The sequence below is a fragment of the Macaca mulatta genome, chromosome X (genome assembly GCF_049350105.2).
Source record: "Macaca mulatta isolate MMU2019108-1 chromosome X, T2T-MMU8v2.0, whole genome shotgun sequence".
Lineage (NCBI taxonomy): Eukaryota > Metazoa > Chordata > Mammalia > Primates > Cercopithecidae > Macaca > Macaca mulatta.
This window is the reverse complement of record NC_133426.1, coordinates 150,112,709-150,123,047: the sequence shown is the minus strand read 5'-3', so window position 1 is coordinate 150,123,047 and position 10,339 is coordinate 150,112,709. Positions and strand designations below refer to the sequence as shown.

Genomic DNA, 10,339 nt, shown 5'->3' with positions numbered 1-10,339 from the left:
AGACATTCCCAGAGTGGCCATTTATAGACCTCCTCTAAGGAATGCATTCCTTTCCCAAAGTATTAATATTAATATTCCTTGCTAGGCAAAGAATTTAGTGATATCTCTCCTAATTGGATGTCTGTTTATAAGCTCTCTGCAAGAAGAAAAATATGGCTCTTTTTGCCTGACCCCACAGGCAGTCAGACCTTATGGTTGTCCTCCCTTCTTCCATAAAAATCACTGTTATTCTGGTTTTTTTCAAGGTGCACTGATTTCATATTGTTCAAATACATGTTTTAAAATCAATTTGTACAGTTAACACAATTATCACAGTGGTCCTGAGGTGATGTACATCCTCAACTTACAAAGATAACAGGATTAAGAGATTAAAGTAAAGACAGGCATGAGAAATTATTAAAGTATTATTTGGGAACTGATAAATGTCCCTATTAAGATGAAATCTTCACAATTTATGTTCTGCTGCCACGGCTCCAGCCGGTCCCTCCGTTCGGAGTCCCTGACTTCCCGCAACAGAACACTTTGCAAAAGAAGACATGCAAATGGCCAACAAGCATGTAAAAAAAATGCTCAACATCTCTAATTAGGAGAAAAATGGGAAATTAAAATCATAAAGAGATGTCATTTACACCAGTCAGACTGGCTATAATTAAAAAGTCAAAAAATAACAGATGTTGAAGAGGATGAAAATAAAAGGAAAGACTCATACACTGTTGGTGGTGAAGTACATCCATTGAAAACAGTATGGATATTTTTCTAAGAACTAAAAATAGAACTACCATTCCACCCAACAATCTCACTACTGGGCATCTACCTAAAAGAAAAGAAATCATTATATGAAAAAGATACCGGCACTCATATGTTTATAACACTATTCACAATAGCAAAGATATGGAATCAAAATAAGTGTCCATCAATGGATGATTGGAAAAAGAAAATTTTATATATACACACATAGACATATATATATACACACACACACATATATAATATATGTATATGCATATGTATATGTATAGATATACACACATCATGGAATATTACTCAGCCATAAAAAAGAATGAAACTATGTCTTTTGCAGCAACATAAATGGAACTAGAGGCCATTGTTTTAAGTAAAATAATTCAGAAACAATTTGTCAAATGTTGCATTTTCTCACTTACAAATCAAAGCTCAGTGTTGTGTACATATGGACATAGAGAGAGGAATAATAGAGGCTTGGAAAGGTGAAAGGGTGGGAGAAATGTGAGGGATGAGAAATAACCTAATTAGTACAATGTACACTGTTTGCATGATGGTTATATTAAAAGTACATACTTCACTGCTATGCAATGTGTCTATGTATCAAAACCCCTAAATTTATGAACATTAAAATAAAAAATAAATAGATATAATTACCTCTAAAATGAGACTATTCTAATTAAACATATGTGGCTGGAAAGACTATTAAATCCCCCATTAGATCAAGAAGACAGTAAAGGAAGATCTAGCAGAGTTGTTTTATGTATTAAAATGTGGTGATAAAGAATAAGCTTTCTTGTTTGGCTCTCCACCAAGTCCTGCCTATTAAATAAATGGGTTGCATTTGGAAGATCGTACCAACTGTGTTTCTATTTTTCTAATAGTTTTCCTTTAATTTCTGGACCAAAGCCTGTGTTCCCCAAGAAGCATCTTTTGACGCCAGTCCTAAAAATTTTCCTCTGAACTCTTGTTTTGTCAGTTACCAATACTATTCACATGACTCTTTGTCTATGCTGACTGCTATGTTTTATTATTTACATGTAGTATATATACTCTCTTTCCTCAACTGATTGGTGAGGCCCAGTGAAGGGGAAGGAAACCATCAGTTCTTCAGTTCCTACTCTGTGCTAGCAGTTATGTATTTAATACATTACTTTATCTACTTACATAGTAACTTCTTGCAGCCAGTGTTATCTTTACTTGTTACAGAAACTGAAGTTCAGTGAATTTATATAATTTGCTCAAGGACAAAATCAGAATAGTTTGACACTAGAACTGGTGTCAAATTATTTTACCAGCATTTTAAAATAAGAGTCGTCTTGTGTCTTTTACATAGTATATGCTTAGCCCTGGGTCTTGAACCATGTATATGTGTACTAATGTCTCTTAATGATGATAAAGTATTCCTTATCAGTATGCTTTCAAAGTGACTAAATATCTAAATATCTACACTTTTTCTAGAGTTTCAAATAATATTCATTACAAGGTCAATAATTTTCTGGCGAAATACATTTTTATGTAATAAAATGCAATCATGTAAAAGAAATTGAAGACCACAACAAAACTGCATGTCTGATTTTGTGATGAATTTTGCCTAGTTTCTGTTTTTATTTTGATATATATGTGAGATATATGTATGGAGATATATATATGTGTGTGTGTGTATATATACATATATCCTATCTTATTTAAGTTCGCCATGTTGTTTAAGTTAGGAAAAAAGTATACAACTAAATCAGCGACCTTGCCTTTAGGTGTTTCACATATTTCCCTCAATTTTTACATTAAAAAAAATAAAATTGAATTTGCTTTAAATGTAGCGATAAAAACTTTTGTTATCCTTTGGGTTGATATGGATCACGGTTTTTCAGAATAACGGGTGAAAGCATGAGTTTGAGAAGTCTAGTTTGTATGTGATATCTATGGACTTCATGTAATTAGAAATGGGAGGAGACTTTTAACCCTCACAATGGATAGGAGTTTAGAAATAGGCTAGGAAAAAAAAAAAAAAAAAAACTTAATTAAAACTAAAAATGGCCGGATGTGGTGGCTCATGCCTGTAATCCCAGCGCTCTGGGAGGCTGAGGTGGGCAGATCACCTGAGTTTGGGACCAGTCTGGCCAACACAATGAAACCCGTCTCTACTAAAAATACACAAATTAGCCAGGCATGGTGGCGCACGCCTGTAATCCCAGCTACTCCAGAGGCTGAGGCAAGAGAATCGCTTTAACTTGGGAGGGGAATGTTTTAGCAAGCCAAAATCGCGCCACTGCTCTACAGCCTGGGCGACAGAGTGAAATTCCGTCAAAAAAAAAAAAAAAGACAATTCACATGTAGTTTGGAAAACAAATCCCAGCCCCGACAGAGGAAATGGGATAGAGGAAGATGACACATGCAAATTACTAAATTTTTACACAGAGCATAAAATATATAAATCAGTGACATTTTGTCATTTGGGGTAGATACAGGAAGTAGCCATCGATCTGAAGAAAACACAGTAAATTTTATCAATTTTCTTTTTTATAATCTCAAGTAACAATCATAAAGAAATTTCTTTTTGGCCGGGCACAGTGGCTCACGCCAGTAATCACAACACTTTGGGAGGCAGAGGCGTGAGCCACCGTGCCAGGGCAAAGCATTAATTTTTTTAATGAGCTGCTCTTTTAAAATGGAAGTAAAAAATCCACATACGCAATAGGGCATATGATTTAGGGTTTCATTAACAGAATAAATATTTTTAAAATAGGCATATCAGTTTCCTAAAAGCTTAATTTTTTTGAAAACCCTAGCTAAGAACATTTCATATTCTCTGCTTTCTGTTTTATTCTTCTTCTGAATAGTGAGTTTAAAAAGGGTTATCTACTTGGATTTGGGGTTGGAGATAGAAAGAAAAGTGAGTTATTGAGAAAGAGGAAAATCGTAAATACTCTCTTGTCACTTTTTCCAAGACTTCTTCACCCCCACAAGGTTGGCACAACTTTATAAGCATCTGGTTGCCCTTTCTTCCCGTTTTTGTGATAAGTCAGATGAAAAGTTAAATGCTCTAAGAAAATTCACTCTTTCAAGGAATACGGCAGTGAATACTTTTGTAGAATAGTTCTTTGGGAAAATAAATAATTATCTTCTAATTGTTCTTAATATTTGAAAGTTTTCTAAACTACAGCCTATTTTTACCTTTATTTGGTCTGATACTTAGGTAATTGTGTGTGGATTTATCACTGATAACCTGGGTTATAAATTAAAATAAAATTGCATATGTGGGGTTTTTTACTTCCATTTTAAAAGACCAGCTCATTAAAAAAAAATAATGCTTTGGCCGGGCGCAGTGGCTCACGCCTGTAATCCCAGCACTTTGGGAGGCTGAGGCGGGTGGATCACAAAGTCAGGAGATCGAGACCATCCTGGCTAACACGGTGAAACTCTGTCTCTACTAAAAATACAAAACAAATTTAGCCAGGTGTGGTGGTGGGTGCCTGTAGTCCCAGCTACTCGGGAAGCTGAGGCAGGAGAATGGCATGAACCCAGGAGGCTGAGCTTGCAGTGAGCCGAGATCGCGCCACTGCACTCCAGCCTGGGTGACAGAGCGAGACTCCGTCTCAAAAAAAAAAAAAAAAAATGTTTCTTTTTTTTTTTTTTTTTTTTTTTTTTACTTCATTGAGAGTCAATCCACACCTATAGGCTAGAGCTAGATCATTACTCTGGTTTTTCACTGAATTATTTTGAGACCCACCTAAAGTCTACATTTTCTTACCCCTCCCCACACCCCCAGGCAATCAATTCACAAGCAGCAGCCAGAGTGACTCTGTTTTAAGTCAGTTCATATCATTCCTCAGCTCATACTATCCGATGGATTAATGACTTTCACTCAAAATAGAAGATCAAGTACCTTCCATGTGCTACAGAGCTCTACAGGATCTAAAATTCCATTAGCTTTGGAACCTCATCTTTGATTCCTCTCTCTTCTCACTCACTTTTTAAAATTTTTCCAACCACATGAGCCTTGTTCTTTCTTGTATCATGGTAGAAATGCTCTCATATCAGGAACTGCCTGATCCCTCTATCTGAAATGCTCTAACTCCAGATATCCTCATGGATATCCCCCTCAAACCCTTTGAATCTTTGTCCAGTAATTTTCCATATCACTTAGGCCTGCCTTAATCAAACTATTTAAAGTAGTGCATGAGCACACACACACACACACAACAACCTTCGTCACCATCTATTATTTTACCTAATTATTCTCCACACCTCTTTGTCCTTTTAATGTTTTATACAACGATCTTGCCTCTTATGTTTACTGTCTATCTCATTCACACTACAATATAACACTTCATGAGGAAAGAGATCTTTGTCTATTTTTTGTTCAATTTTCTAAAACCTAGGCCAATATATGTCATATAGTAGCAACTCAATAAATAATTATTTGATCAACTTAATGGCTATTGTAAAATAAAATATAAAAAATCTATTGCAGGACTTTGAGATTCTAAAGTATTAAAATGCATGACTACATAAATAGATTAATTATAAAGATTGTAGTGTTGAGAGAGGCATTATCCTGTAAAATGGTTAATTTACAGTGAGTGCAGAAATACAGGAAGAATCAGGCTCAGTTATAATATTAATAAATTAACAAATGTTGACTTATAGTACAATAGAGAGGAGCTCTTAAGTCAGGCAGATGAGGATTTGGACACCTAGACTACCACAAATTTCTGGGAAATCTAAGGCATGTTAATGAACTCTAAAGTGGCTCAGTTTCTTATCTGTACGGTGGCAATAATAATATAAGGATGTTGTAAAGCAATATAACATGTATTCTTGAGGAATTTTTATTACTGACAAGAACTCTTTCTTATTGATAAGTGCTCTTTATATATTAAGTATACTTTACCTTCTATATTTGTTGCATATAATTTTTCCCTGCCCATCGTTGCTTTTTGCTTTTTCTAACAGATGTTTGTTTTACATTCAGTCTTTCCAAACTCCAACAATTTTCTCCATTTATCCAATTCATTTATCATTAAATCATTTTTATTCCTATATGTACTTCATATTTCTTATAATTACTTGGTACTTTATACTTTTTTTAGAATAACAAAAAATATTTTACTAAAACCTAAGATTTACAGAAGTTTCCAGACAAGCCATACAAAATGGTCACAAGTTTTTTTGAAGGGGGGACTCTACACTTGACAGCAAAGTCACAATGTTGTTAGTAAGCGCTGTGATGCTTGTTTAATCTTCCCATTTTGGTTCAAACAATCAAGCTTGTCCATCTACAGCGTCTAAATAAAGTTAGACTTGGCTAGAGAGCATATTCTAAAGAACTGATTAGCTGCTTTTAACCAATCCAATTAGATCACCAAAAAGGCGGGGAAAGGAGCCCATAAAATTAAAATAAAACTACCTTCCCGCCAAAGAAAGAAAGAGAGAGAGAGAGAGAGAGAGAGAGAGAGAAAGAAAGAAAGAAAGAAAGAAAGAAAAGAAAAGAAAAGAGAAAAGAAAAGAAAAGAAAAGAAAAGAAAAGAAAAGAGAAAATAAAGAAAAACATCCACACCCCTGCAGCTAACCTGACAACCACCTTCATTCACAGTGCTTTATACTTAAACCAGGATGGGGGAAATGAATAAAAGTGGGGAGGGACCACTGCTTTTAAATGTTTCACAACAATCCAGATCATACGTCTAGCCTCTGCTCATGCTTTATGACAGTGAATCAGGAAAAGACATAGATTTGCTAATGTGCATTTAATCACCAAATAACTGAAGATGTCTGGGCTTTTTTATTCTGTAATGTTTCTAAGACTGTGTCCATTAAATGCAAACAAAAAGGAAGAAGTCTTGGCAGAACAGGAGAAGTGATGCATACTTAATAATTGGATCAATTTAAATATTATTCATGGCATATAGCCTAGTCCATGCTCTAGCTGTTTCTATGGCTTGGGCTTTGTTGGTCTCCCACTGCTCCGCTACATCATTTGCTAATGGATCATCTGGATTGGGAGCACTTAACAAGGCCTGAATGGATAGCAGAACTGTGCTGATCTGCAGCGCTGGAGACCACTTATCCTTCAAAATATCCAAACATATTCTTCCCAACTTGTCTACATTAGGATGATAAATTTTGGTCATGAAACGTACTTCAGGGGCTGCCATTGGGTATTCTTCTGCAAGTAATAGTTCAAGTTTAAAAGTCCCTCCCTGAAAGGGGGAATCCTGAAGGCCAGCAATGACCACATGAAAATAAAGGGCGCTGCTCTCACCTGGTTCTGCTTTGATGCCAGGAACTGGCTCTGCCAGCAAACGCTGGGTTTTCTTGATGATCCTGCAGGGTAGCCCGGCCATCAGAACCTGAGTTTGGCCTCTGGTCTCGTCCAGTAGACTTTTATTTCTACTTAAAATGTAATATTAGTTAATTATGTATTAAACAGCTATATAGGAAATATATGTGCATGGGATTTTAAAACGATTTTTAATCTCACCATGTTAATGAACCATCTTGTAGTTTGAAACTAAAGTCAGGTCATTTTTCTTAAATGTTCCAGGTTGAACACCGTATTATTTGAGTACATTGTTGTCTTTTTTAAGAATTTTTATTTTTTTCTATAATAAATATAACTTACAAAGTTAAATTTTAGAGATGATAGTAACTATATTCTTGTTTCTCTAGAATTTAATAAGAACATTTTATATTCCATCTTTAAGTTGTATTTACTTCATAAGTAAATTTTAGATAGATATGATTCATCATATGAATCTAAGAATGTTTATGCTTTTCATTAACTATATTATATGAGGGATAGGTGCTAATTCTGTTTACATATGCCTCATTGAAATCTACCAAGATGATCATATGATTTTGCTTCCTTTTCTCTTGATGTGATGAACTACATAAGTAGAAGTTTCAAGAACTAAAAAAGCCCTACTAGCTCATAATGAATTGCTCTTTAATTATAGCTCTGTGTTTGAATTAGTAGTATTTTATTAAGTGCAAGTATTTCTGTGTGTATAAATAAGATTAAAACAATGAATAATGTTTTGCATTTTGTTTCAAGGAGATATTATGTTTACAAAATGAGTTGAGTTCAAAAAGAGCTCATAGCCTTTTGAGTCCTATAACACCATATATGGGTGATAATTAGTCACGCTGTAATACCTTCAAATAAATCACCTCCTATAAAACCTCTGGAGTGGGTACCATTTTTTAATGTGGCCCTTTTTCTCTTACTTTAATTTAAATCAATTAATAATAACTTAATTTTTCTATTTCTTGAAAATATTTGCATGAATTACGTTTTTTCTAGAAACATCATCAATTTCAAGACTTTTAACTTTATTGGTATAAAGTTTCATATAGCTAGTTATGATTTTACATTATCTGTGGATATTTTAACAGTTAAAAATTTGTATGTATGTGTTTTATCTCTTTTCTCCACTTATCAGGTTTTCTAGAAATTGCTGTTTTAATTGAAATTTTAACATATAGTTACATGTTAATATTAAAAATTAATCATATGGTTTTATATTTTTAATTGATCAATTTTATGTTTTATCTTTTTAAATTCATACTTTAATATTTTCTCATTGCTACTTTATAATTATTACCTTTAATGTTTAAATATTATAGCTCCTTTTTTTGCTTTATTTTGTAGTGAAGTCAAATGAAGCTAATTATATTTGACTGAACACTGTGACTATTTATGGCTTGGCCAGTTATATTTTAGCAAACATCACTTGAACCCCATGATGAAGATCTGACACCTAATTTTCTCCTTGGATTTCTTTTCACAATTATCTATAACTACAGTTATAATTTCTTGTTTGACCAAAAAAAAATTTTGTAAAAAATTATCTTTTATCTATTTGAGTATTTCATTTTAATTCACATCATTATTTTTAAATATACACATATTAAGGTCCCAATGTGTGGCCTTTCTTAAATCTGAATTTTAGAATTTATTGAGATTTCTGTATAGTACAATTCATAGAAACTCACAAAATTGATATCTGTATGCCAGAAAGGAACTTTGCAATTAGAAGGATAAATGGAAAAATAGATTCACACATCAAACATTCCATTAATTAAGTAGAATTTAATTCTATTCAGTGGAATGTAGAATTGTTCAGTCACTAAATCTGTATCATTTGCGTTTACCAATTTCATTTAGCAAACATATAGCAAACTGTGTGATGCACTCCATGTATGATTGCATTTTGTCATTTTCTACTATGTATATAAATTTATATTTATATTTTGATGAAATATTATTCAGTATATAAATAATTATATTGGGATACCTGAGTTGCTTCATGTGACTTTCAAATATAAAATAAACATTTTATTCCCATTCAATGTTTTTAGGCTTGTACTCAACTTTGTAATAACATTAAAATATCTGTTTTCATTTTGCTATGTTTTCCATGTTTCTGCCTAGGTTTTGCTAAATTTTCTTTGAAATTTATGTTTTATGTGTTTCTCTATGTATTAGTCTAGATAGGTTTTTTTTTTTTTCTGAAACAACTAAAAAACCTCAATTTCTGAACACAATACCTCATTTCTAGAACATTTCCTTCACCAAAACATATTCACAAGGTTTCATTGAGATGCAAGGGGAGAGGGTGCTGGGAAATGTGGGTTTTTAGTGTTGTAAGGTGAAGAACATTGTTTCTGCCATAGTCTGTCATTCTGTTCATCAAAGGTCCATTCATTCTCCTTCCTTTTTTTTTTTTAAAGATGTTTGCTTAGGATGGCTTTATTAATTAAAGCTCTTTTTTTGGTTCCAAATTAATTTTATAGTAGATTTTTCTAATTCTGTGAAAAATACTGTTGGTATTTTGATTGAGATAGCACTGAATCTGTATATTGCTTTGGGCAGTAGGGCCATTTTAACTACATCGACCATAGAATTTTTCTTATTTATTTGTGTCATCCCTGGTTTCTTTCAGCAGTGTTTTGTAGTTTCTTTTTTTTTTTTTTTTTTTTTTTGTAGAGATCTTTCACCTCCTTGGTTAGATGAATTTCTGGGTATTTCATTTTCTTTGTGGCTATAGTAAATGGGATCATGTTCTTGATTTGACTCTCAGCTATAATGTTACTGGTGTATAAAAATGCTACTGATTTTTTTACATGGATTTTGTATCCTGAACCTTTACCTAATCTATTAATCAGCCCTAGAAGCCATTTGGTGTGGTCTTTAGGGTTTCCTATGTATGGAATTTTATTGTCAGCAACCAGATAGTTTAACTTCTTTTCCTATTTGAATGGCCTTTGTTTCTTTCTCTTTCCTGATTGCTGTGTGTGGATAGAATTTCCATTACCATGTTGGATAAAAGTAGTAAGAGTGGACATATTTGTCTTGCTCCAGTTCTCAAGTGCAATGCTTCCTGCTTTTGCCCATTTAGTATAATGTTGCCAGTGGCTTTGTCACATACGTCTCTTGTTATTTTGATGTACATTCCTCCAATGCCTAATCTATTGAGGATTTTTATCATGAAGCCATGTTGGATTTTATTGAAGGTTGTTTTTGCATCTACTGAGACAAGTGTATGAGATTTGTTTTTTATTCTGTTTATGTGGTGAATTACATTTACTGATT

The 10,339-nt window shown here is 33.4% G+C and overlaps 1 pseudogene; it reads right to left on the bottom strand.

The window, feature by feature from the left end:
* Positions 1-6,628: 6,628 nt before the first annotated feature.
* LOC698894 (ubiquitin-conjugating enzyme E2 N pseudogene) lies at positions 6,629-7,088 on the bottom strand (annotated as a pseudogene).
* Between the last annotated feature and the right edge of the window lie 3,251 nt (positions 7,089-10,339).